The following is a 26,329-nucleotide window of genomic DNA, read 5'->3' as shown; positions in this document are numbered from 1 at the left end:
TGCTTACAAGGTAAAATCAGTATTTTTTGCTCAAAAATTACTTAGAACCCTCAAACATTGTATATATTTTTTTAGCAGAGACCCTAGAGAATAAAATGGCAGACATTGCAATATTTTATGTTGCACTGTATTTGTGCAGCGGTCTTTCATAAGCTTTTTTTTTGGGGGGGGGGGGGGATTCACTTAAATTTATTTAAAAAAAACTAAACTGTAGAGAGTTGGCCCATTTTTTGTGTATGTGAAAGATGATGTCACGCCGAGAATCGTAATCTTTATTCAGAGCAAATAAATCATGATTCTCATTTTATCCAGCCTTACATAGTTGCATAGTAGGTGAGGTTGAAAAAAGACACAAGTCCATCAAGTCCAACCTATGTGTGTGATTATATGTCAGTATTACCTTGTATATCCCTGCATGTTGTGGTCATTCAGGTGTTTAACAGTTTCTTGAAACTATCGATGCTCCCCGCTGAGACCACCACCTGTGGAAGGGAATTCCACATCCTTGCCGCTCTTAAAGTAAAGAACCCTCTACGTAGTTTAAGGTTAAACCTCTTTTCTTCTAATTTTAGTGAGTGGCCACGAGTCTTGTTAAACTCCCTTCCGCGAAAGTTTTATCCCTATTGTGGGGTCACCAGTTCTGTATTTGTAAATTGAAATCATATCCCCTCTCAAGCATCTCTTCTCCAGAGAGAATAAGTTCAGCGCTAGCAAACTTTCCTCATAACTAATATCCTCCAGACTCGTTATTAGCTTTGTTGCCCTTCTTTGTATTCTCTCCATTTCCAGTACATTCTTCCTGAGGACTGGTGCCCAGACCTGGACAGCATACTCTTGGTGTGGCTGTAGAGAGGGAGAATTATCGTTTTATCTCTGGAATTAATCCCCTTTTTAATGCATGCCAATAGTCTGTTTGCTTTGTTAGCAGCAGTTTGGCATTTCATGCCATTGCTGAGCCTATCATCTACTAGGACCCCCAGGTCCTTTTCCATCCTAGATTCCCCCAGAGGTCCCCCCCCCTCCCCCCAGTGTATAGATTGCATTCATATTTTTGCCACCCAAATGCATTATTTTACATTTTTCTACATTGAACCTCTTTGCCATGTAGTTGCCCACCCCATTCATTTGTTCAGATCTTTTTCCACATCCTGCGGAGAAGTTATTGCCCGGCTTAGCTTAACTGTTTACCCCGTCCTCCAGGTCGTTTATGAACAAATTAAACAGGGTTGGTCCCAGCACAGAACCCTGGGGGACCAACTACCCACCCCTGACCATTCTGAGTACTCCCCATTTATCACCACCCTCTGAACTCGCCCTTGAAGCCAGTTTTTATTCCATGTACTCAACCTATGGTCCATGCCAACGGACCATATTTTGTACAGTAAACGTTCATGGGGGGCTGTGTCAAATGCTTTTGCTAAATCCAGATACACCACGTCTACGGCCCTCCTTTTTCTAGATGGCAACTCACCTCCTCATAGAAGGTTAATATATTGGCTTGGCAAAAACGATTCTTTATGAATCCATGCTGATTACTGCTAATGATACCGTTCTCATTACTAAAATCTTGTATATAGTCCCTTATTCCCTCCAAGAGTTTACATACTATTGATGTTAGGCTAACTGGTCTGTAATTCCCAGGGATGTATTTTAGGCCCTTTTTAAATATTGGTGCTACATTGGCTTTTCTTCAATCAGCTGGTACCATTCCAGTCAGTAGACTGTCAGTAAAAAATAGGAACAATGGTCTGGCAATTACTTAGTTCCCCAAGTACTCTCGAGTGCAAGCCATCTGGTCCCAGTGATTTATTAATGTTAAGTTTCCCAAGTCTAATTTTATTTCTGTCCTCTGTTAACCATGGAGGTGCTTCCTGTGATGTGTTATGAGGATAAACACTGCAGTTTTGGTTACTGAAGCCCCCCGATTCCCTTGTGAAGACTGAGGAGAAGAATAAATTCAATACCTTTGCCATCTCCCCATCCTTTGTAACCAGATGTCCTTCCTCATTCTTCATGGGGCCAATATAGTCTGTCCTCCCTTTTTTACTGTTTACATACTTATAAAGAATTTCTTGGGCTTTTTTTGCTCTCTGCTATGTGTCTTTCATGTTCTATCTTAGCCGTCCTTACTGCACCTTTACATTTCTTGTTGCATTTTTTATAAAGTCTGAATGCTGAGGGTGATCCCTCAACCTTGTATTTTTTGAATGCCTTCTCCTTAGCTTTTAAATGCATTTTTACATTGGGGTTAAGACATCCAGGACTTTTGTTCGCTCTTTTAAATTTGTTACCCAATGGGATGCATTGGCTAATGCACTTATTTAGTATGCTCTCCTCCGTGTTCTTTGTTCCTAAGATTTTATCCCAATTTATGCCTTCTAGCAAGGTTCGTAGTTTGGGGAAGTTGGCTCTTTTGAAATTCAGTGTCTTTGTATTCCCCTTATGTTTCCTATTTGTGTGATTTATACTGAAGCCAATTGACCTGTGATCGCTGTTAGCTAAATTTCCCCGTATTTCCACATCAGTGATCAGGTTTGTATTGTTGGTAATTAGTAGATCCAGTAACTCTTTATTTCTAGTTGGTGCGTCTACCATCTGACCCATAAAATTGTCCTGTGGTTCCCTCTGCCCAGTCTATGTCTGAATAATTAAAATCCCCCATTATGATAACACTTCCCATCCTTGCTGCTAATCCAATTTGTGATAGGAGATCTGTCTCCCCTTCCTCTTTCAGGTTGGGGGGCTTATAGCATACTCCCAGTATTATTTTCCCCCAGTTTCATCCCTTTGGAGCTCTTACCCATAAGGATTCCACCTCCTCCCTAGCTCCCTTAGTGATGTCATCGCTCACATTCACTTGTACATTATTCTTGCTATATAGGCATACCCCTCCCCTTTTTTTACCCTCTCTATCCTTGCGATAAAGGGTATACCCTTGAATGGTTGCCAGCCAATCATGAGAACTGTTTAACCAGGTCTCTGAAATTCCCACAAAATCCAAATCCTCCTCGTACAACAGTATCTCTAGTTAACCCATCTTGTCCGCCAGGCTCCTGGCATTGGTGAACATGCCACGTAGTTTAGACTGGTCGCTTGTTATCCTCTTATTGGGTGTTCCAAGATTGCAACTAGGACTTGCTACTATACTTACCTTGGGTTTATGTGTTTTGGTCAACCTATCACTAATGCCCCCAATACTACCCTCTGGAATATGTTCCGCTCTCACTATCTCTACCTCTGGACTTTCCCCCCCTTCGCCTAGTTTAAAAACCCCTCTAACTTTTTGGCCATCTTCATTCCCAGCACCCTCCTCATTTAGGTGCTGTCCATCCCTTCTATAGTACTGGTTATCGACTGAGAAGTCTGCCCAGTCCTCCAGGAACCCAAACCCCTCCTTACTACACGAGCTCTTCAGCCACTTGTTTACTTCCCTAATTTCCCTCTGCCATTTTGGTGTGGCTTGATGTACCGGTAGTATTCCTGAGAATACTGCTCTGGAGTTCCTTTTCCTCAATTTATCTCCCAAGTCCCTAAAATCGTTCTTTAGGACACTCCATCTGCCTCTGACTTCGTCGTTGGTGCCAACGTGCACCCATGACAGCCGGGTCTTCCCCAGCTCCTCCCAGTAATCTGTCCACAATATCCGTGATGTGCTGAACCTGAGCGCCCAGTAGACAACATACAGTTCAGCGCTTCAGGTCTTTGTTACAGATTGGCCTCTCTGTCCTTCTAAGAATTGAGTCCCCTACCACCAGAATTTCTTTCCTTTCCCTTCACTTCCCCCCAACTCTCACTGGAGGAGTTTTTCCCCTGGCAGCTAGGAGAGTCCCTCAGCTCCAGCAGTACTGGTCCCTGACTGGTTTCACTAATGTCACTCAATGGAGCGTACTTATTGGGATGCTCCAGCCCTGGATCGGCCTCCCTGGCACTTCCCCCTCTACCCTTTCTGACTGTCACTCATCTACACTTTCCTAGTGCCTGCACCTCTTTGTTTCCACCTGCTTCTGTGCTGGCCCCTGCCGGCACCTGCAGTGTACGTTCCTGACTCTCCTTGAGTATGGAGGGACTTCTCAGTGCTGACAGTTGCTTCCCCAGATTCAGAACCTGGGCTTCCAGGGAAACAATGTACTTAAATTTTGCACAGCAGTATTCACCCTCGATCAGATGATCAAGGAACGCATACATGCCGCAAGATATACAACGAGTTGCCTCTCCACACCCGCCTGGCATCGTACCTATTAATTTAATGAGGATTGGGGATTATACACTGTCCAAATTACCTAACGACTAGCTTCCTGACACTAATACTCAACAAGACAATACACAGGTACTCGCAGACCTATGTGCCTTGTGCCGCTATATATATATATATTTTCCTGCTGTAAGATCCTCCCAATGCTCAAGGCTGATACACAGACCAGCATTAATGCACTGAAGTATATTGGGATAGCGCAGTGGAGGATCTTACAGCTGGAGAAGCTACTCTTGGCCCCATTATTAGTGTATGTGAGCTGGAAAAAGACCCAACGGGAAGCGGTGGAGAGCTATACTTATTCACACATGCGACTTAATATATTATATGAGGTGAGAGTTCTGAGAGACTGATGTTAAGAAGCAATTTATGAAGTCATGTATGGACACTGATGAACACTGATTGGTTTATCCAATATTATACCGTCCCTGTCCGCCACTCTATGAACACTCATTTCTCTCGTATTAACTATTCTCCTAGGAAGATTGGAAAACACTGATCTCCTTTTTTTGTGGCGAATTGTTTTACACACGTTTGTTTATTAATTTTTTTTCTGCACAGGTATTGGACACTTATCACTTTTTTGCACTATTTTTGGTGTTCCTTTTTGGAGCCATTACCACTTTTATTTTAGACTTTTCAGTCCTTTATATTTGAGGCTTGCCCTATTTCCATTGGTTGCACTCTGTGTTTGAATGATTATTTGTATTTCTGCGCAAAATCACTTTATATACATTATTTTTATTATTGTGTACTGTGAACACTATTAGATTTTGCTGCAGAATGATTTATTTATGCACCTGATTTTTTAATAATTTTTGTGTGCCTTCATACATTCACCTATTACTCTGAGCAGCGCGAAGGATTATTTTACACTTTTTCCATCTCAAAAAGTGTTCAAAAAGATTTCCATTTTGGGCTTACATGCTTACGCCCTTCCTCAGGTCAGAACACTCTGGTTCACTGGTTAGAAAGGGACGTAGTTTAGGGATGTTGCGGAGGTTGGCGCGGGAAACTTTGGAAAGTGATTGGATGTGGGGCTGAAAGGAGAGTTCAGAATCCAGGATAGCACCCTGACATGGGGGGACGGGTGGATGGTTTTGCCATTGCTCTTGACAGAGAAGTCAGGGGAAGAGGCACGTGGGGGAGGAAAAATTATAAGCTCGGTTTTGGACAAGTTGAGTTTGAGGAAGTGGTGTGACATCCATACAGATATGTCGGTTAGTAAGTTAGTGATGCGTGAGGAGACTGATGGAGTGAGTTGAGGGGTGGAGAGATAGATTTGTGTGTCATCAGCATAGAAATGATATTGAAAGCCGTGAGAGGCTATCAACTGTCAGAGAGCTTACCTGATTGGGCGTCGTCGCGCGCCAGGGCGCGTTGGTGCGCGCTTTCCTGCGGGTGCTCGGGCGCCTGCTTCTATGGGCACTGGTGTTGGCATGCCGGCTGGCCGTGGTAGACGCGGTGGTGCCTTTTGGACTCTCCTGACCTCCGCCTGCATTTGACCCCGACCTGTTTTGACTTCGCTTCTGCCTGCTCCTTCTGTACCTCTGCTGCCCGCCTGTTGCCAAACCCAGCTTGTGCACTAACCTGTCTCCAGCTCCTGTTCAGCATCTGTTGTCTGTGCCGCTGACTATCATCTGCTGTTTGAAGACTGCTAACATCCGGAACACGGACTCCTGCACAGGCTCTCATACCACTCCGCACTCGTGGGCCTCCTGTCCGCTCTACCAGGGGCCGCGAGTCGGATACGTAAGGGAGCCTACCCTCTGCCCAAGTGGACTTTCCGGTCTGGTAAGTGAGAGACTTGACAGTATCAGGCAGCCCTCTCAGCTACTCCTCCCCCCCAAGGGGCACCATCTGCAGGACTCTCCTCAGCACCCTCCGTAGTAATGCTCCCTCCGGAACCCAGGGTACCCACACCTGAGAAATTTACTGGAGATCGTCGCAAATACCAGGCCTTCCGTAACGCCTGCAAGCTTTACTTTGCGCTACAGCCTCGCACGTTCTCTCTGGACGCCACTAAGGTGGGATTTGTCATTGCACTGCTGTCCGGCGAGCCCCAGACTTGGGCTCATCATTTACTGGAGCAGAAGTCCAGATCCTTAGATACCCTGGACGCTTTCTTTCTGGCAATGTCCCAATTGTACGAAGACCCTCAACTTACTACTACTGCTGAGGCAGCCCTGCATTCCCTGCAGCAAGGCTGCAGAGCGGTCGAAGACTACGCGGTTGAGTTTCGTCGTTGGAGCTCTGATACAGAGTGGAACGACGCTACCTTGCGTCATCAATTTCGGATGGGGTTATCTGATCCCCTTAAGGATGAACTGGCACGTGTTGGGATACCCCAAACTTAATAACCTATCTATTTAAATTGACCGACGTCTGAGAGAAAGACGCTCTGAGAGGTCCTCTGGTCACCCTCGTCCTATTTGGATGCTCCCTAGAGTTCCCAGTTCCCCCAACCAATTGCCTCTCTCCTCTACTTCAGCCACGGAAGCACCCGAACCCATGCAGCTTGGTCTGCTCCGGCCATCCTTTACCCCGGAAGAGAAGATGCGCAGACGTACGCACAACCTATGCCTGTATTGCGGGGAACAAGGACATTTTGTGAGGACCTGCCCTAACAAGATACGTAAGTGTCTGACGTCTTCTTCCGCTTGTGCATCTGTTTTGCCCAAACCTGGTAACCATTTGACTATCTCTGTTGTATTACAGCTTCCCGGAAAGAACATCCCGGTGTCGGTCATTATTGACTCTGGAGCATGCAGTGGCTTCATCGATCAAACCTTTGTCAATAATCATGGCATTCCTCTTCAACCTAAGACCCAGGGTCTTGCAGTATTCCTAGCTGATGGCTCTACCCTTAGTTCAGGTCCAGTGACCTGTGAGACTGTTCCGCTACTGGCCACCATAGGCCCGGAACATCAGGAACTCTTACATTTGGATGTCATCTCCTCCCCTCTCTTCCCAATCATTCTCGGAATGCCCTGGCTACAGGCACATAACCCCAGCATTGACTGGTCCACAGGAAGAATCCAATTCTTATCTGACTACTTCAGGCAACTTTGCTTACGTGGGACCCCCGTCTCACCGACTCAATGTCTTTGTTTGGATTCGGATACCAAACTTTGCCCATCTCTTCCTGAGGCCTATCGGGACTTCCAGGATGTCTTCAGTAAGAAGGGGGCAGAGACTCTTCCAGTTCACAGGCCTTATGACTGCCCAATAGAACTTTTACCTGGAACCGAAGTTCCCTTTGGAAGGATTTTTCCACTAACTGAGCAGGAGCTGGGCACCTTAAAAAACTACATTGACGAGAACTTAAAGAAAGGGTTTATCCGCCCTTCCACGTCTCCAGCCGGTGCAGGCATTTTCTTCGTGAAGAAGAAGGACCACACCCTACGTCCCTGTATCGACTACCGGGAATTAAACAAAATTACTGTAAAGAACAGATACCCGTTACCTTTAGTACCCGAGTTATTCCAGAGACTGGGAACCGCAAGAGTTTTCACCAAGCTGGATCTCCGCTGGGCATACAACTTCGCATAAGAGAAGGGGATGAGTGGAAAACAGCTTTTCGTACTCGATTCGGGCACTATGAGTACCTTGTCATGCCCTTTGGCCTGTGCAACGCACCAGCCACCTTCCAGCACTTTGTCAACGACGTATTCCGTGACTTCCTAGACCTCTATGTCATAGTCTATCTGGACGATATTTTGATTTTCTCCACCTCCCAGACCGACCACCGCAGGCATGTGCGAAATGTTCTCACCCGACTTAGGCAACATGGGCTCTATGCAAAACTTGAGAAATGTGAGTTTGAGCTTCAATGCATTCAGTTTCTGGGCCTGATCATCTCCCCTGAGGGCATCAAGATGGATCCCCAAAAGGTATCTGCTATCCTGGACTGGCCTGCACCTATTGATAAGAAAGGGGTACAACGTTTTATTGGCTTTGCCAACTTCTATAGAAAATTCATAAAAGGGTTCTCTTTGATAATCGCTCCTATTACTGAACTTACCAAACAAGGAAGTCGGTTTTTCTGGACTCCTAAGGCGCAGTCGGCCTTCGAGGAACTCAAGGCTCTATTTACATCAGCCACTATTTTAAAACACCCCAACCCAGCTCTACCATTTGTGTTGGAAGTTGACGCTTCCGAAATTGCAGTAGGGGCCGTACTCTCACAACGACAAGGCACCAAAGCTCTTCTGTACCCTGTGGGGTTTTTCTCACAAAAACTCTCACCTTCCGAGAGAAACTACGATGTGGGTGACCGTGAACTCCTAGCTATTAAGGCGGCCTTGGAGGAATGGCGTTACCTTCTGAAGGGTGCTGCTTATCCCATACTGGTCTACACGCACCATAAAAACCTGGAATACCTGAGAACGGCTAAGAGGTTAAGACCCCGGCAGGCCAAATGGGCACTTTTTTTTCTCTCGATTCCAGTTCCATGTCACCTTCGGACCCGGATCCAAAAATATTAAATCTGACGCACTCTCACGAATGTTCCATGATTCGGAAGAAACCGCACCTCCAGATACCATCCTTCCCCCTGAAAATTTCTTGCTTCTTCAGGAAGATCTAATCTCTCGAATCAGACGGGCTTCTATGGGGGCGATGCCGCCCGCTGGGACCTGTACCAAGGATGGCCTATTTTGGCATGAAAACAAGATTGTGGTCCCCGAAGAACTAAGGATACAGGTATTGGAACTGTGTCACGATCACAAATTAGCTGGACATTTCGGCTCAAGAAAAACAAGTGATCTGGTACTACGTACCTTCTGGTGGCCTCATCTCATTAGGGATTGTAGAAGGTTCATTGATTCCTGCAATACTTGCGCTAGAAGCAAAACCAGCCGGGCCAGAGCTTGGGGACTGTTAAAACCTCTTCCAGTCCCAGAGTGACCATGGAGCATGATCTCAATGGATTTTGTCGTTGAACTCCCCCCATCAGAAAGCTTCTCCTCCATCTTTGTCGTGGTAGACAGATTGTCTAAAATGGCTCATTTTCTCCCAATGAAGGGTACCCCATCGGCCACGGAGACGGCTGATATGTTTATTAAAGAAATTGTCAGGCTGCATGGAGTTCCGAAGAATATAGTTTCTGACCATGGTGTCCAATTCACCTCCAGATTCTGGAAGGCCCTCTGTGGCTCCTTGGAAATTGAGTTGGCATTCTCCTCGGCCTACCATCCCCAGTCCAATGGGTAAACTGAGAGGACGAATCAGACGCTGGAGCAGTATCTCCGCTGCTTCTCCGCATTCTCCCAGGACGATTGGGCCCCCCTACTCCCTATTGTGGAGTTCTCTTATAATAATTCCTTGCATTCAGCCACCAACCAGACTCCATTCTATGCCAACTATGGCTTTCATCCGACCTTTTTACCTGGATCAATACCTGAATGTTCTGTTCCTGCAGTATCTGAGACCCTGAATTTCTTCTCGGTGAACAATAAGCTGTTACAAGATACCATGGCCAAGGCCCAAGCAAGTTATAAGAAGGTGTTTGACAAAAAGAGGCGTGGAGAACTCGTGTTGGAACCTGGTAACCCAGTATGGTTTTCTACCGCCAATCTGAAACTGGCATGTCCATCCAAAAAATTAGGCCCTAAGTTCCTGGGTCCCTTCCTGGTAAGGAGGAAAATTAATGATGTTGCCTACGAGCTTGATCTGCCGAATTCCCTGAAGGTGCACCCAGTCTTCCATGTATCTCTCTTAAAGCCGGTTATCCCCAATTCTTTTGTTGGCCGTACTGTCGGTCCACCCAAACCCATCCTTGTAGACAACGAGGAGGAATTTGAAGTAGAGGCAATATTAGACTGCAGAAAAAGACAAAATCAAACCCAATACCTCATAAAGTGGAAGGGATATGGCCCTGAAGACAATTCATGGGAACCAGAAGATAATTTGCATGCCGGGGAACTCCTGCAAGCTTTCAAGGACTCATATGCCTCCAAGTTGGCCCAAGTGGGCATCCGGTGTCTGCCCTTGAGGAGGGGGCACTGTCAGAGAGCTTACCTGATTGGGCGTCGTCGCGCGCCAGGGCGCGTTGGTGCGCGCTTTCCTGCGGGTGCTCGGGCGCCTGCTTTTATGGGCACTGCTGTTGGCATGCCGGCTGGCCGTGGTGGACGCGGTGGTGCACGGGCACGTATGCCTATGGGCGCTGCTATGCGTTCGCCTGGTGGCGCTGGTGGCGCTGGTGTGCATGCCGCTGTCCGGGGGCGCGCTCGGGCACCTGTGCGTAACGGTGCGTGCACGAACGCGGCGTTTGGCGCCAATCAGCCTATTTAGGCTTGCTTCTCCCTCTGATCAGTGCTGCCTGATCAACAGCTCCGTGCCTAGTTCCTGTTAACTGTTCCTAGTTCCTGTGATTCCTGTGTTCCTGATCTGTTGACGACCCGGCTTGCCTTTTGGACTCTCCTGACCTCCGCCTGCATTTGACCCCGGCCTGTTTTGACTTCGCTTCTGCCTGCTCCTTCTGTACCTCTGCTGCCCGCCTGTTGCCAAACCCAGCTTGTGCACTAACCTGTCTCCAGCTCCTGTTCAGCATCTGTTGTCTGTGCCGCTGACTATCATCTGCTGTTTGAAGACTGCTAACATCCGGAACACGGACTCCTGCACAGGCTCTCATACCACTCCGCACTCGTGGGCCTCCTGTCTGCTCTACCAGGGGCCGCGAGTCGGATACGTAAATACCCTCTGCCCAAGTGGACTCTCCGGTCTGGTAAGTGAGAGACTTGACAATCAACTGACCCAAGGAAGAGGTGTAGATTGAAAATAAGAGGTCCAAGAACAGAACCTTGGGGGACCCCGACAGAGAAGGGAAGAGGAGTGGAGGAAGTAGAATTGTAAGTGACACTGAAGGTGCGTTGGGATAGGTAGGATGAGAGCCACTGAAGAGCACAGTCATGGAGACCGAGGGAGTAAAGTTTTTTGAGGAGGAGGGGGTGGTCAACCGTGTCAAAGGCAGTTGAAAGATCCAGAAGTAGGAGTACAGAATAGTGTCCGTTGGTTTTTGCAGTTAGGTCATTTGTGAGTTTTAAAAGAGCAGTTTCTGTGGAGTGTTGAGGGCAAAATCCAGATTGAAGAGGATCAAGAAGGTTGTTTCTAATGAGGTGGTCACTCAGTTGGTTGTAAACCAGGCATTCAAGGAGTTTAGAGGAAAAGGGGAGCAAGGAGATAGGGCGTAGGTTAAGATTGGTAGGGTCCAAGGAAGGCTTTTTGAGTATTGGGGTGACCAGTGCATGTTTTAGAGCATCGGGGAAGATGCCAGAGGTGAGGGAGAGATTGAAGATGTGGGTTAGAGAGTGTAGGATGGGGTCAGAGGGTGACCGTAGCATTTGAGAGGGAATAGGGTCCAGGGGACAGGTGGTTAGGTGGGTGATAGAAAGGAGTTTAGCAACTTCGTCTGTAGTAGCAGATTTGAATAGGGGGAGTGTCAGTTGTACCTGTTGACATGGGGTCTTAGCTGGGGGAGATACCTGTAGAATGGAGATTTCATCACGGATTGTATCAATCTTGTTTTTGAAGTGATTAGCAAATTTCCCAGGCAGTGAGTAAGTCAGTGGGTGGAGGCGGTGGAGGACAAAGTAGAGAGTTGAAGGTAGAGAAGAGTTTACGGGGATTGGATGAGAAGGTGTTAATAAGAGTTGTAAAATAGGTTTGCTTGGCAGTGTGGAGGAAAGAATAGTATTTTTTTGAGGGCAGATTTGTATTGGTTGAAGTCTTTGAGAGACTTAGTCTTGTGCCACAGATGCTCAAGAGCGCGACTACGTTTTTTGAGAGTTTTAGTGTCATCTGTTTGCCAGGGTTGTAGGGGTCGAGGCCTGATTCTGTGTGTAGTGAGGGGAGCGAGCTTGTCCAGGGTGGAGGACAGAGATTTATTGTAGATGGACGTGGCTTGGTTGGGGCAGGACAGGGGAGAAATTTTGTCATAGAGGTGGTCAGCAGAATAGAGGAGAGAGGAGTTGACGTTGTGAAAGTTTCTACGGGTGATGGTTAGGTGATTGGAGGGAAAATTGGTGGAAGACGGGGGAGAGAGAAACTAATAAGGTGGTGGTCGGAGAGAGGAAAAGGATTGTTTGAGAAGTTGCATGGAGTGCATAGGTAGGAGAATACAAGGTCAAGGGTGTTGCCATCAGAGTGAGTAGAAGCCTGTACCCATTGCTTCAGGTCAAATGAAGAGTTTAGACTAAGAAGTTTAGAAGTAGCAGGAGTGTTTGTATTAGCAGGGATGTTGAAATCACCGAGAAGGATTGTGGGAATATCCGAAGAGAGAAAGTAGGGTAGCCAGGCAGAAAACTCATCAAGGAAAGTCGATAATGGTCCAGGGGGCCGGTAGATCACAGCAATTCTTAGGGAAGTAGGAGAGAATAGACTATACAGTGGGCTTCGAATGATGACAGGGATAAAGAGGGAGGAGGGTGAATAACCTGGAAGGTGCTCTGGGGGGATAGGAGGAATCCCACTCCACCTCCCTTGCGTCCATTATGCCTAGGGGAGTGAGTCCAGTGAAGGCCACCCTGGGAGAGGGAAGCAGGAGAAGGGGTGTCATATTCGTGGAGCCAGGTTTCGGTGAGGGCAAGTAGATTAAAGGAATTAGTGACAAAGAGGTCATGAACAGCAGTGAGTTTGTTGCAGACAGAGCGGGCGTTCCAGAGGGCGCAGGAGAGAGGGAGGCTGGTGTTGGGAAGAAGAGGAATGGAGACTAAATTGTGTAGATTGCGACTACTGCCAGAGGGTGTAGGGTGATGGTGATGGGTGTGTTGGGCACAGTTAAATAAGGGGGGCCCAGGGTTTGGGGAAATATCTCCAGCGATTAGGAGAAGCAGAAGAGTGAGGGAGGTAATATGATAATATGATTTGTATGAGGGGACATGCTTCAGTATCCTGGGGGGTATGTTAGCAAGTGGGCTTAGAGTTAGAAAGAGGTGATGAGTGCAGTAATAGGGGGAGGGGAGAAGTGAGGGTGATATGTACAGATTGTGGGGTGGAGCAGAGGGATGAAGAAAAGAGAGTTTGAGGAGAGAGGCAGCAATTGTGAAAAGGAGGAGAAGTAAAGAGTGCATGTTTCAGAAAGATGATACAATTTGGAAATGGGGTCACCTGCAGTCTGTTATAGTTAGCTTTGTGCAAATTGCTGAAGTGCAAGAGCAGAAGTGCCACTTATTTAAAGAACCCCACTTCTTTGGAAGAACCCCCTGTATGTGCAGCCCCCTGTATGTGCTCCCCCGTAAAGAAGGCCTTGTTTTTATACTGTGTGTTGGGTGTGGGTTGAATGTGGCAATTAATTAGGAGGGCATATTAGGAACACAGCTAGCAGGGCATAACTTTCACACCACAACCAAACTGCAAGGGGACTAAAAGGCCAAAATTGTAAAGATAAGGGAACCCATAATTTAGGTAAGACTTAATGGCTAAATAAGCATTGAAATAATGTGAGCATGGCTACAGATGGAGTTGAAACACTGGTGACAAACAGATTTACCAAATATGCATTTGTGCAGTCAGTCAATATTCATTTTTAAGGTATGTGGAGGTATAAACGCAGGTTTACCAAATATGCATTTGTGCAGTCAGTCAATATTCAGTTTTAAGGTATGTGGAGGTATAAACGCAGGTTTACCAAATATGCATTTGTGCAGTCAGTCAATATTCAGTTTTAAGGTATGTGGAGGTATAAACGCAGGTTTACTTGTGAAGAGAGAAGATGATGTTCAGATGGATGGTGCAAGAGCAGAAGTGCCACTTATTTAAAGAACCCCACTTCTTTGGAAGAACCCCCTGTATGTGCAGCCCCCTGTACATATGGAATCAATCTATGGTTAATTGTTCATTAGTACAATTATATTCCTTCGCTCATTAATCACTTCACACCACTGATACACAAATGGTTAACCACGTAGAAACTCATCTCATTATTCACTCAGGAACCATCACATTGTTCTGTTGAAAAAAAATATATATAAAGACACCATAATCTAAATAACATTTTTATTTGTTCTAATATTGTTTAGATTTAAACGTTCCTTTCTTATTGATGCTTCAGGATAATTTCTGTTAAATAAAAAACACACTAAGAGGATACCTTTTGTTACACAATTTCATCCGTTTTCACATATTATTTTTAACCACTTCAATACAGGACATTTATACACCCTTCCTGCCCAGACCAATTTTTAGCTTTCAGCGCTCTCACACTTTGAATGACAATTACTCAGTCAAGCTCCACTGTACCCAAACAAAATTTTTATCATTTTTTTTCTTTTCATACATCAGGGGACACAGAGCCATAGTAATTACTATATGGGTTATAGGCCACCTTCAGGTGATGGACACTGGCACGCCCTACATTAAAAAGTGCACTCCCTATATAACCCCTCCCACTACTGGGAGTACTCAGTTTTTTCGCCAGTGTCTAAGGTGTTGGTCATGAGTAAAGATGTGCTGTGCTGAGCTCCACTGCAGCAATCTTTGCTGGAGCTAGCCATGCTGACCGGATCCATTCAAAGTATCTCTTTTTGGGCCAAATGGAATGGTACCCGGACCTCGTATCCGAAGAAACAAGGTTTTGCCTGTGAATGCTTCACTTTTTATAGAGCTGGACCCTGGGATCCAGTACTTTTGGTAGTAAGGCCATAAAGTTTTACTGGCAGGGTGTTTTTGCAGGTCCAGGATAGCAGGGTTCCCTCTAGGGTCCCCAGCTCCTGAAGGTTTAATGGAACCCACCGTGAAGGGTAAAGATTGGGTCTGTTGGTTTACCACAGAAAACCCTGCAGTGGGGAAAAGTAAGTGGAGTTTTCTAAGAAATCCCTTTGAATTTTCTTATGAATGTCTCCTTTAAGAAATAATGTTGTCATGACTATGTGTCACCACTGGGGGTTGTATTGAGCACTCACCGCCTCACTCTGAGAGAGCATGCTGTGTCAGGAGAGCTAGATGCTTCTTCCTCCAGTCAGACAACAGGACTTCTGGTAAGCTTGGGAGGGGGGGGGTTCTTCTCCCCACCAATCGCCCCCCCCTGTGCTGATTCTCTTCTCCCTCTCCTTGGGGAAAAAGCGCTTTATGTTTTTAAAAAAAAAAAAAAAAACTGGTGCGATCAGCACGCCGCTAGGCGGCTTACAAGACCCCCCCGCGCCATGCTGCTTCATCTCGTGGGTCCCAGGGACCGGGAGCACGCCGCTCGCACGGGAAATGCTTCTTTTTTGGAAAAAAAAAAGGTAATAGGAAAGCCATGGCTAACGTGGGGGGGGGCGGAGCTAAGCGCTGTTGGTGTCCTCAGCCGTCCAAACATGAGGAGGCATGGTTTAAAGGCACCATATCTATTGTTGCAGCTGTGGAGGGACACAGGAGCAAAGTGGCATTAGAGGTTGGTGACACAGGCATTCCTTTGACACATTTATTATTGCATCAGGCTGGGCATTGATAAACCGCAACAGAGCTGGACTATCGCTCAAGCAGTGCATGCAATTTCTTCTGATGGTACTAATGCTGTGTTCATCGGGCTAAGGTCAGAAGGGGGGGTAAAACACCCCCAGAAATGGAGCTAAAGGAGTCCCCCTCTAGCTCTGGTAAGCCTACTCATCTCTACAGATGGCATCCTCCCCTGAGAGGAAGTGACTGGTTATAGTGAGCATCAGGGGCATAAAAATGTTTGCAGCCCCTGTGTATTTTACCAAAGGTTCTTTTTTCCCTCAGCCATGAGTTTAGCGACTTTAATCGCACAGATTCTCTTTCATTGCCCAGGACCCTCAAACGGGGGAACTAGGGGCGGGAGAAGACCGTGTTGAGACTGATAACTCCTCTTCTGAGGTGTCAAATGCGGGAGAACCAGCTGGTTTCAATATCTTGCTGAATGGTCCACTCCACATTTATGTTCCCTTAACTAAGTGTTTGGGTTCGTTAAAGCCTCCTCAGACTGTGCATGATTTTTTCCTGTCCATTTATTGTTGAAAAAGCCTTTTTTGTATCTGAGAAGATTTCCCAGATTAATGTTATTTTCCTCCTAGTTAAGTTTTTACACTTTATCCTATGGTGGAGGAAATTCACTAAGTACGGTATACTAGCAATTGACGCAGTATATCCTCTGTGAATAAGAACTGTTATTTGGCCTATGGCCACATCACCCTGAAAGCGCCCGATCTCATCTGATCTCAGAGGCTAAGCAGGGTCGGGCCTGGTTAGTACCTGGATGGGAGACCGCCTGGGAATACCAGGTGCCGTAGACAATATTCATATTCATATGCTTAGGCATCCGACGAATAAAGTTGGAATTCCTGTTAAAAAAAAAAAAAACTTTTTTCTCTGACAGATTGAGCAGCCTGGCTGACAGTAATTAATCGTTGTAAGGCCAGTTTAACAGGTGTTCTAGGATCCTGCTCAGCAGGCCCAGAATTCTGGCAGCGTTTTGCTTGCAACAATGGCTTTTGAGTTCCTTTTTAAAAAAGTTCTCAGGCAGGTGCTGGCTTATAAACTAGTCAAACGCACAACTGCTGAGATGTCTGTGGTGGTTTGTATCTGTACAGCCTGGGAATACCAGATGCTATACACGGTTCTGTGCACATTGCTGCTAAACACAGCTAAACGCATAAGTGCAGGAACGCACATCAGCGGAGGATAATCTTCCTATCACCATACAGAAACTCCTGGCTAGTCTTCCTTTTGCGGTAGAACAGCCAATTGAGGTTGTTTGGATAATTCATCCAAAGAAATTCTAGTGGGAAAAGTACCCCCTTTTTTCCATTTAAATAAAGGAGTAAATATTTTTTTCATTTTTAAGCTCTTTCTTTTGTGCCAGGGACATTAGCCTCCAGGCAGTCACGATGGCTTCCGCCATCAGGTTCAGTAGGTAATCCTCAGGGTTAACCCCAGGGACAAAAAGAGGTCTTGGGGAGGAAAACCTACAAGATACTGTAGCCTCCTTATCAGGAGGCTCCCTGCTAGCTCAATAGGGGGGAATTCTTCTGCAGTTATCATGGATCTGACAGGAAGATGAATGAGGGACTTCCTCAATAGCTCCAATCTGGAGTTCCAAGAGTTCCCACCTCCTCGTTTTTTCTCAGATCAAACGTTCCTAAGGATCCAAAGAAAAAAAGTATTTCTCTTCGCATGGAATTTATCCGATCAGTAGTCTCCTTCCTACAAGGGAGAGAACTTTTGGCATCTATCGACATCAACGATGCTTATCTCCATGTGCCAATCTTCCCCGCTCACAAGAAATTCCTACGCTTCGAGGTAGAAAATCTTCATTTCCAGTTTATAGCTCTACCTTTTTGGGCTAGCTACTGCACTTCAAGTGAGTATAAAGATCCTGGCTCCTCCTTTTGCCAGGTTAAGGGCTCAAAGTATAAGGATACTAGCCTACTTAGACTATCTACTCTTGATAGGTCAATCGGTAGCCCGTTTAAACCAAGGTCTGGTTACCGCAGTCAGCTACCTGGAATACTTGGGTTGGATCCTCAACCTAGTAAGATCCAACTTAAAACCATCAAGGAGATTGCAGTACTTAGGGCTGATTATCGATACAGTCCACTAAGAGGTATTTTTACCCCAGGAAAGAATCTGTTCCTTAAAGGACCTGATTCGGTGGGTCAAAACGAAGAAAAATCCTTCTATTTATCTTTGCATGTGTTTATTGGGAAAGATGGTGGCTTCTTCGAGGCCGTTCCTTATGCGCAGTTCCATTCAAGTCTGCTGCAAAACAGTATCCTGTCAACTTGGAACATGAAGATCCAAGCTCTGAACTTCCCGTTGCGTTTATCCGCCAAAGTGCGTAAGAGCCTCAATTTATGGTCGATATCCAAGAATCTTCAAAAAGGAAGATCCTTTCTACCAGTTACCTAGAGAGTGGTAACAGATGCCAGCCCTTTGGGCTGGGGAGCAGTCCTGGAAGAAGCGTCTGTCCGAGGGACATGGTCCAGATCAGAGATGACCTTGCCCATCCATATTCTAGAAGATTCGGGCAGTACGTCTGGCCCTGGAGGCCTGGACGCTCAGACTATAAAACTATCCGACAATGCCACAGCTGTGGCTTATATCCATCACAAAGGGACCATGAGAAGTCGTGCGGCCCAGAAAGAGGTGAATTATTTTTCTGTCTTGAGCAGAAAGCAACATTCCTTGTCTGTCAGCCATTTTCATTTTAGGAATGGAGAATTGGCAGGCAGACTACTTGAGTCACCAACTATTGTTTCTGGGAGAAGGGTTCTTCACCCCGGCATCGTTCTGTCAATATGCCAAGGATGGGGAGTTCCGGACGTGGGTCTATTGGCGTCCGGGTTCAACAACAAGATCGACAACTTTTTGTTAAGGACAAGAGATCCGATGGCATACGAAACCGATGCCTTGGTATTTCCATGTGATCAGTTTTCACTGATCAATGCTTTCTCTCCTGTTCTCCTTCCGCGCCTTCTTCGCAGGATCAAGCAAGAAGGGAAGGAGGTGATTCTTGTGGACCAGGAGATCTTGATTTGCCAAAATCATAAAGATGGTGATAGGGGACCCTTGGTCCTTATCACTGTGGCCAGACCTTCTTTCGCAAGGTCCGGTATTCCATCCTTCCTTACAAATGCTAAGTTTAACGGTTTGGCTATTGAGACCCACATTCTAAAATAAGACCGTGGGTTGTCAGCTTCAGTAGTTCTACTTTGGTTAATGCTAGGAGGCCAGCCTCCAGTATCATATATTAATGAATCTGGAAGGCATATGTCTCCTGATGTGAATCCAGGGATTGGCACCCCAGGAAATAGTCATAGGTAGGATCCTTGAATTCCTACAGATAGCACTCAAGGTCAGCTTTATTTTTAATCCTATCAAAGGCCAGATGCCGGCCTTATCGGTCTTTCTTTTCAACATCCACTTGCTTCTCACTCTCTGGTTCATAACTTTATTCAGGGGGTAACGCGGATTAATCCTCCAGTTTGGTCACCCCTGAACTATTGGGACTTAATTTTAGTCCTGTTGGCTTACAGAAGCAGCCTTTTGAGCCAATACAGAGATATTCCCTTGGTTCTCTTGACGGGGAAAAATAATTTTTCTTGATTGCCATATCTTCTACAAGAAGAGTAACAGAGTTGGCTGCTCTTTCTTGTAAAGAGCCATATTGGTTGTTCATAAGGATGAGGTTGTATTGCGGCCTAATCCTGAATTCCTACCGAAGGTAGTATCGAGTTTTCATGTAAACCAGGATATTGTTCTGCCTTCATTTTTTTTTCCAGAACCTCGTTTCTGTGGAAGAAAGGTCACTACATTCTCTTGATGTGGTGAGAGCGGTCAAGGTCTATTTGAAAGTGACCGCTCAGATTCGTAAAACAGATGTTTTGTTTGTATTACCAGACGGTCCTAAAAGAGGACAGGCAGCATCGAAATCTACTATTTCTAAATGGATTAGTTAAATGATTGTTCAAGCTTATGGTTTAAAGAGGAAAATTCCTCCTTTTCATATTAAAGCACACTCAACCAGGGCTGTTAGTGCTTTTTGGGCAGTGCTTCACCAAGCCTCCATGGCTCAGATCTGCAAGGCCGCAACTTGGTCTTTAAACCATACATTTACCAGATTCTATCAAGTAGATGTAAAAGGTCATAAGGATATTGCCTTTTGGGCACAGTGTACTGCAGACTACTTTTTTTTTTTTGTCTCCCTCCCTTCAGTTAGCATTGCTATGTGACATCCCATATAGTAATTACTTTGGCTGTGTCCCCTGATGTATGAAAATAAAATAGGATTTTTAAAACAGATTACCTGTAAAATCCTTTTCTTTGAAGTACATCAGGGGACACAGAGGTCCCTCCCTTCTTGGTATACACATGTATTGCTTTGCTACAAAACTGAGTACTCCCAGTAGTGGGAGTGGTTATATAGGGAGTGCACTTTTGAATTTAGGGCATGCCAGTGTCCATCACCTGAAGGTGGCCTATAACCCATATAGTAATTACTATGGCTCTGTGTCCCCTGATATACTTCAAAGAAAAGGATTTTTACAGATAAGCTGTTTTAAAAATCCTATTTTTCTCACAAACGGAGCTTTCTTTTGGTGGTATTTAATCACCGCTGGGTTTTTTATTTTTTGCAATATAAGCAAAAAAAGAGAGAACATTTTGAAAAAAAAACACCTTTTTTTAGGTCCTATTGTAAAATTTTGCAAATAAGTAATTTTTCTTCATAAATTTGGGCCAAAATGTATACTGTTACATAGCTTAAGTAAAAATAACCCAAATTGGTGTATATTGTTTGGTCTCTCTGAAAGTTAGTCTACAAGCTATGGTGCAAATCATTGAAAATTGATCACACCTGATGTACAGACGGCCTATCTCATTTCTTGAGACCCTAACAAGCCAGGAAAGTATAAATACCCCCCAAATGACCCCTTTTTGGAAAACAGACATTCCAAGGTATTTAGTAAGAGGCATGGTGAGTTTTCTGAAGTTGTAATTTTTTCCCCCAATTCTTGGGAAAATTAAGAATTTTTTTTTTTTTACACAAAATTGTCATAAGTTTTTTTTCTCTCACACAGCACATGCATCTCATTTTTGTCTGTTGGCTATGAGTAAGCATCCAATGATGTGAAACGTGTTAGAGATTATACCCCATCCTGTCTCTATTTATGTGACTGTATTTTGGATTTTTTAAGTTCTACAATAAAGATGTTTTTCTTCAGAGTGCAGCAATCCAGGATTCTTCTTATCTCCACTCAACTTGTGCAATGCCAGCACCTGGATTAGTTCACACTAGGGCGGGAGCAGTTTAAGGTTTGGAAGCATTTTGATCGGCACTCTGCTTCGACAGCACATACTTGCAATGACACCCCAAAATACATTCTGCTACTCCTCCTGAGTATAGCGATACCGCATGTGTGAGACTTCTACACAGCCTGACCACATACAGAGGTCCAAGATCTAAGTAGCACCTCCAGGCGTTCTACGAGCATAAATTGCACATCTCATTTGATGACAACCTATCACACTTTTGAAGGCCCTGGAGCACCACGTCAATGGAAATGCCCACAAAATGACCCCATTTTGGAAAGCTAACACCCTAACATATAATCTGAGGCATAATGAGTCTTTTGAATGGTAGTTTTTGGAAAATGTGGAAAAAAAATTAAACCGCATCTTTTTTTTTTTTTTTTTTTTTTTTTTTTTTTTTTTTTTTTTTTACACAAAGTTGTTAATTTATGAGATGTTTCTAACACACAGCATGTACATAGAAAAAATGACACCCCAAAATACATTCTGCTACTCCTCCTGAGTATGGTAATACCACATGTGTGAGACTTTTACACAGCCTGGTCACATACAGAGGCCCAATATTGAAGTAGCGCCGTCAGGCGTTCTAGGAGCATAAATTACACACATAAATTCCTGACAACCTATCACATTGTTGAAGGGCCTTCATATTTCTAACACATAGCATGCCAATTACAAACCAAAACACATTCTGCTCAGCAAAGGGTAAAGAAAAGATTACCTGCGGTTTTAGTAGTGCAGTCGTCCACAGAGGAGAGCATTGGTCCAGGCAGCAGGCAGGAACGTGGACAGCAACAGTAAAGCAGGCAGGATCAGTCAGTACAGGTAGTGATGTTGTCAGAACAGCCAAAGCATTGGTGCAGATAGCAGGCAGGGATGTGGTCAGCAGCAGCAAAAGGATCGTCCATGCAGCAGGCAGGAATACTGTCCATAGTACATGCAGCAGGCAGAGATAAGGTCAGTACAGCCAAAGTATTTGTCCAGGGAGAAGGCAGGACCATCAAGCTTGGGGCATTGGTCAGGAAAGAACGGGGACAGGGGTAGAGGCTTCTCCCACCCAAATCGCTTTGAAGCCTCCGGACAACCAGACCCTGTTCTGGGAACACAGAAAACCAAAAACTGGTTTTCTCAACTCGTAACACTATTCTGGAGCCCCTCACATATGTGAGACCCCTGTGTAGCAGAGTGAAAGATCAGTCCAAAGGGCAGGCAAAAACATGGTCAACAGGCTGAGGTCAGTGCACGTAAAAGGCGGAAATAGACAGTAGACAGAGGCGTAGTCGATACAGTCCAGGGTCAGTTCATGTGAAAGGCAGAAACATGGTGGATTAACAATGCAGACGGCAGACAGAGGCATAGTCGAGAAACAGGCCAGGGTCAGTTCACATGGAAGACAATGATATGGTTGGTTGAGGCACCAGGGAAATATTCAGGACAGGAATTGAAAATGACGGGGGAAATGGCAGTCTATTAGAAATATGGGCTAATGGTTTATAAGAGTGTGATAGTGTTTGAAGCATTCTCCGATGCAAGGCTAGGTTGGAAGGGACATTGGGGACAATGGAAACTGGTGTCTTTACTAACTCCTCTTGTGGTGCACACCCGACATTTTTTTTGCCGTCGTCTTCCAGATCCTGATAGTGGAATATGGTCAGGAAAATGGCGCTCATGTAGTATGCTGACACAATCGGAGCAAATGCTTTCTGGGATACTTGTTGATAGATCAGGGCAGTGACAATGGCTTCACTAAACTTTAGGAAGGTGTTGGGTGTTTCCGTCGATTTTTGGTAGATTATGAAAGAATTATACATGGCCAAATTAAAAAAAATAAATTGCGACTTTTTTGTACCAGAAGAGGGATTTTCGTGTTGATAGGGCTGCAACATTTGATCATTTAAATCCACCCCCACCATAAATTTATTGTACTCAGGAATACAGGAAGGCTTTCGAACGGGACCACGTCTTCTGCGAAGTTCCACCGAGGTGTCATCATGGATGGTGGATATGATGTACACATCTTCCTATCCCTCCACTTCACAGCCAACACTTCCTCGTTTCTCAAGCTTGTCGATTCCCCCCTTTGTAGCCTTGTGGTGACCAGACTCTGTGGAAAGCCCTTTCTGTTTTTCCTTGCTGTACCGCAGGCCAAAGTTTTTTTTTTCAGGTATAGGTGGCGGAAAAGGGGCAAACTGGTATAGTAGTTGTCCATGTAAATGTGATACCCCTTTTGGAGGAGTGGGAATGCCGACTCCCAGACAATTTTTCCACTTATTCCCTTGTACGATAAACACTCAGGGGGCTGGAGCTGGGAGTCTTTGCCTTTGTATATGTGGAATGAGTGCACATATCCGGTGGAGCTTTCACAGAGGTTGTTGAGCTTCGACCCATACCTCGCCCTCTTACTGGGGATATATTGCTTGATTCCCAGCCAGCCTGTGAAATGGACCAGGGATTCGTCCACAGAGATGTTCTTGTCAGGGATATAAAGTTTGGCAAACTGGAGAAAAAAAAATCAATTAGGGGCGAATTTTATATAGTTTATCAAAGTTTGGGTGATTGGGGGGGGCATTGTTATCACTGAAATGCAGGAAGCGCATTATAATTTCATTTCGGGACCTGGGCATGACAGGAAAAAATTGGCATGTGGTGGATAGGGTTAGACCAATATGCATGCACTTCATTTTTTTTTTAAAGCCCAATATTGAGCGTTAGGCGCAACAACGATTTAAGCTCCACCACTGTTAGGGGTCTCCATTCAAAAGGGCGGGCATAGCTTGAGCCGGGGTTGTTTTCAATAAATTGTTGGGCAAAAAGATTGGTTTGGTCCACGATGCCTTGAATTAATTAATCAGGGAAAAATAAATAAAAAAAAAATCAATTTCTGAAAAACCTTCAGTGTGGACCTGCACACCTGGCTGTGCTGTGAAAGGAGGGATCGTGGCTGACCCTGTGCTAGAAGGCAACCACAATGGGTTTGCCAAGGCATCTGTTAGCTGGGTTTGGGCCCTAATTCTTTGGCGGGCAATTCCCGCACTTGTACTGGGCCTTTCCTCCTGGGGTCTAGCAGCGCTTGTACTGTGCCTCACCTCCTGGGGTCTAGCACCGTTGGCACTGCTGGTAGCTGCCTGGTGTTCAGACCGCCGTCTTTTTGGATGGACTACTTCCTCCTCTCATTCGGATCCTGCTGTGCTGCCTTCGACGGGCTCATATTCTGAACCGGAATCGGAATCAGAATTGTAACTGGGTGATGAGAGCTCCCTGTTGCTCTCATCGGTCAGACTCAGTATTTAGTATTTTATTTATTTATTTTATTTTATTTATTTCAGGTACTTATATAGCGCTGTCAATTTACGCAGCGCTTTACATATACATTGTACATTCACATCAGTCCCTACCCTCAAGGAGCTTACAATCTAAGGTCCCTAACTCACATTCATACATATGCCTCTTCTGGCGTGTATACTGGTTACACTAATGGGCTGCACGTCAGGGACTAATGGACTGCACCTTGGTAGTAATTGGCTGCAGACAGGTACTCTGATGGGCTCACGGGACAGGTACCCTGATGGGCTCACGGGACAGGTACCCTGATGGGCTCACGGGACAGGTACCCTGATGGGCTCACGGGACAGGTACCCTGATGGGCTCACGGGACAGGTACCCTGATGGGCTCACGGGACAGGTACCCTGATGGGCTCACGGGACAGGTACCCTGATGGGCTCACGGGACAGGTACCCTGATGGGCTCACGGGACAGGTACTCTGATGGGCTCACGGGACAGGTACTCTGATGAGATGGCAGGTACTCTGATGGGTACTGATGGCAGGTACTCTGATGGGTACTGATGGTAGGTACTCTTTATTCAGGGGGGGCAATCTGGACACAGTAAAATCACAGTAAATGTAACGCACTGTTAGCTCGCTCTCCTCCTCGCATTGGATCGGTGTGTGAGGAGGAGAGCCCAGCAACAGCCGTTACACTGCGGTTTGTTTACATTTGTGACCGGCTGTGATTGGGCACAGCCAGGCATGTGGTAAAGAGCCATTTCATTGGCTCTTTACCCTGATCGGGGCTGGGCTTTGTCTGAGGGAAAAGCTTCAACCCCGATCGCTGCGTTGGGCGCGCACGCTGCTTTGCATAGTGACCGGCTGTGATTGGATACAGCCGGTCACGCTGCTTTCTAGGCTCCGCCACCCGCTCATTACCCTCAACGGGGAATGGCTGTGTCCCGAGGGACACGCCGGATCCCCGATCGCCACGATGCAGGCCCCCGCAGTAGCGTCTGGAAGCCGAGGACGTCATATGACGCCCGCCCAGGATGGGAGATCCCATCTGCAGACGTCATATGACACTGGCTGGGTAATGAAGTGGTTAATATAATTAAGAAACACTGGAATCCATTGAGGGAAAGTTATCCCACTATAGAAGAAATCTGGAATTTACCATTACCTTCATATAGAAAGAGTAGGACTCAGAGATCGATTAGTAAGATCTAAACAGTTTTCCCAAAGTAACTTTTTTGGGACCAAAATATTTGAAATCATTTCCATGTCTATCATGCCTCATTATCATGCAATTACAATGTCATTCTATGATAAAGGGAAAAAGTATATCACACCCACATATAAAGGCTTTGATGTCCCAATTGAGGGCCACTACAACTGCCAATCATATGTGATCTATGCCATAAAATGTCCATGTGGATTATTATATATTGGAGAAACAACCCAAAAAGTTAAAGATCGTATAGCCAGACGTAATTACTCAATTAGAGATAAATTAATGCAGTTACCACTAGCTTTACCATTAGCTAGACACTTTATAGAGAAGGGGCATACAACTTCCCAGTTAAAATACATGGTTTTGGAAGGCATTAGTAAAAATAGGAGAGGAGCTGACTGTGAACTATTTCTAAGAAAACGTGAAGCTCGGTGGATTCTTAATTCTTAATACTATTACTCCAAAAGGTTTAAATACAGATCTGGATCTTTGTGTATATGATTTATAGTACACTGTATATAATTCTTTTTACAGTATCCTCTTGAATATTTAGATTATGATATAGATATATACATCTCTATCGATGTGTCCTGATCTGAGGAAGGGCGTCAGCATGTAAGCCAGAAACGGAAATCTTTTTGAACACTTTTTGAGATGTAACTTTACAAATCTTTGAACAAATAATGTTTTTAAGTACAGCAATCCTCCGGACTATATATATATATATATATATATATATATATATATATATATATATATAGAGTCAGGTCCGTAAATATTGGGACATCAACACAATTCTAATCTTTTTGGCTCTATATATATATATATAT

At 45.3% G+C, this 26,329-nt stretch overlaps 1 protein-coding gene and 1 non-coding gene across 5 annotated transcripts in view; both read left to right on the top strand.

Moving 5' to 3' along the window:
- The window catches only part of UBN2 (ubinuclein 2), a 690,706-nt gene that overhangs the window by 545,260 nt on the left and 119,117 nt on the right, over positions 1-26,329 (top strand). The window lies entirely within an intron of this gene.
- On the top strand, positions 16,364-16,482 carry LOC141104106 (5S ribosomal RNA). The gene has a single exon (XR_012235476.1). It is a non-coding gene; the product is annotated as a 5S ribosomal RNA (ribosomal RNA).

This window comes from Aquarana catesbeiana, linkage group LG07 (assembly GCF_042186555.1).
Source record: "Aquarana catesbeiana isolate 2022-GZ linkage group LG07, ASM4218655v1, whole genome shotgun sequence".
NCBI lineage: Eukaryota > Metazoa > Chordata > Amphibia > Anura > Ranidae > Aquarana > Aquarana catesbeiana.
This window is presented reverse-complemented; position numbering and strand designations above follow the sequence as displayed.